Genomic DNA, 2500 nt, shown 5'->3' with positions numbered 1-2500 from the left:
CGCCACCGCGCCGCGTACCCGCGACCGTCGTGGTGTTGCCCACCCGGCGCGTCTCTCGCCCGCCCGCCCGGCCTCCCCGCCACGTCGTCCCTCCGAGGTTGGGGTCCGAGGGTTCCGCGGGGTGGGGGTGCCGAGCCACCCCCACGCGCGCCTCCGTCTCCGGCGCCCTTCACGCGCCCCCCGGTCGCGACCGCCCGCGCCCCCCGGCGCGGAGCCTCCGGCGCGTCTCGGGATGGGTGGCGGCGGCGGCGGCGGCGGCGGCGGCGGCTCCCTGCGGGGGGCCGTTCGCCCGCCCGCCCGCCCGTCCCCCCTTCCCGCCGCCGGCCCTGGACCGGTTCCCCCGCCGGTCGGTCGTCGGCCCTCCGCTTCGGGCCCTCCGCCCCCTCGGCGGGCGCCCTCTTACCTACCTGTCCTTGCGAGCCCCGGGGCCCCTCCTCCTCCTCCTCGGTCGTCCGTCCGTCCGGCTCTCTCTGGCTCCCTCTCTGCCGCCCTCCCCCCGCGTGTGTCCCCTACCCGCTCGCCCCCCGGTTCCCGTCGGAGCCTCCCTTCCGCCCTCGGTGGCGAGAAGGGGGCCCGGGACGCGGGTGCGGGGCAAAAGGGGCCACGGGGGCCGTTGGGTTGTCGGTGGGGTTCAGGAGCAGAAAGGAGAGGGCCGCGTCCGGGCGCGAGCGTGGTGTGGGGGGAGGAGGAGGAGGAGGAGGTAGGTCCCCGGCCGGTTTCTCGGGGGCACGGTTTGTTGGGGGCGTCGTCGGGCTGGTGGCCGTGGTGTCTCGTGCGGCGGTCGGCCCGGCGCCCGGCCGGGGCCCCGCGTCACGGGCCGGTAGCGCCGAGGCCCGCGCGTGCTGCTGCGGGCGGCCGCGGGCGGAGAGCGTGTGGGCCGGTGTGTCGGGGCGGCGTCGAGCGTGGGGGCGCTCCGGCCGCCCCCACCCCACGCCTCGCCCGCCTCCCCCTCTCCAGGTACCTAGCGCGTCCCGGCGCGGAGGTTTAAAGACCCGTGGGGGGTCGCCCGTCCGCCTTGGGGTCGGGGCGGTCGGGCCCGCGGGGAGTCGGGAGGCCCCCTCCCTTCTCCCCCAGACCCCGCCTCACCCCCCACGCCCCAACCCACGGGGCCGGGGCGTCGCGCCGCGCGCCACCGGTCCTCCCCCGCCGCGGCCGTCGGGAAGGGGGCTCCCCGGCGGCCGTGGTGCGCGGGCCGGGGCCGTGTGTCGCCGCGCGCGTGCGCGCCCCGCGTCCCCTGGGGGTGTGTGGGGGGGCAGGTGGGAACCCCCCGGGCGCCTGTGGGGTTTGTCCGGGCCCGCCCCGTCTTGCGGGTGGGTGCCGGGCGCGCCCCGTTCGTGTTGTGAAACCTTCCGGGGGCCCCTCCGGTGGGGTGCCCGCTCTCCTTTCTCTCTTGTCTGTGTGACTTGGCCGGCCAGAGGCAGCCCCTCCTCTCCGGGGGGAGGGGGACGTGCCGTGCCACGGGCGGGGAACCCCCGCCGAAAAAACCCAAAGAAACCAAACTCGTACGACTCTTAGCGGTGGATCACTCGGCTCGTGCGTCGATGAAGAACGCAGCTAGCTGCGAGAATTAATGTGAATTGCAGGACACATTGATCATCGACACTTCGAACGCACTTGCGGCCCCGGGTTCCTCCCGGGGCTACGCCTGTCTGAGCGTCGCTTGACGATCAATCGCCCCCCCCCGGGGTGTGCGCGCGTGCGTGCGCGCGCGCCTTCCCGGGGGGGGGCGCGGCTGGGGGTTTCCTCGCAGGGCCTCCGGGGCCCTCTGTCCCCCTAAGTGCAGACGCGGCGCCCCCACGCCGCCACCCCGCGCCTCGCGCTGAGGCGACGGGTGTGGGGGTGGTGGTGGGGGCCCCGCTGCCCGCGAGCGGAGAGAGAAGGGAGAGAGCTCCGCGGCGAGGCCCTGGCCGCGTGGCCTCCGCGGTCGGTCCCCCCTTCGGGAAGCGCCCTCGCGCCGCAAGCGGTCTATGGGCGTACCCCCGGGGTGTCGGTGGGCGGGGACGGGCCCGGGCCCGTGCCCGCGGCGGTGGTGGTGGTTGGGCCGCGTCCGTTCCGCCGTCGTTCGCCGCCCGCCCCCGGCGGCGTCCCGGCGACGACGCACGGCCCGCCTCGCCTCCACTTGCGGCGCCCTGGCCCGCGCGTCCGGGGTCCGTGCCCGCCCCCGCCGCCCCGCCTCGCTGTGGCGTGGCGGGCGGCTGGGGCCGCGGCCGAGTCGTGCGTGCGCGGCCGCGCCCCGGGGATGCGTGCCCCGGCGGCGACCCGCGGGACGCCGCGGCGTCGTCTGCCGCCGCGCGCGCTTTCCCCCGTGCTGCGGCCGCGCCGCGCCCCGCTTCGTGCCCGCCCCCGAGCCGGCCGGCGGTGGGCGCCTGTCGGTGGTGGACGGCGGGGGGGGCGCACGGCGTGGTCGTCTCGCGGCTGCGTGGAGGAGGTGTGGCGTTGAGCGGCTGGAGGGGAGGGGTGGCGAGGGAGTGGAGCGAGGGGGGAGCGAGGGTGTGTGGGA

The sequence above is a fragment of the Mesoplodon mirus genome, assembly GCF_964341445.2.
Source record: "Mesoplodon mirus genome assembly, contig: HAP1_SCAFFOLD_518, whole genome shotgun sequence".
In the NCBI taxonomy this organism is placed as follows: domain Eukaryota; kingdom Metazoa; phylum Chordata; class Mammalia; order Artiodactyla; family Ziphiidae; genus Mesoplodon; species Mesoplodon mirus.
Note: the sequence above shows the minus strand (reverse complement) of the source record.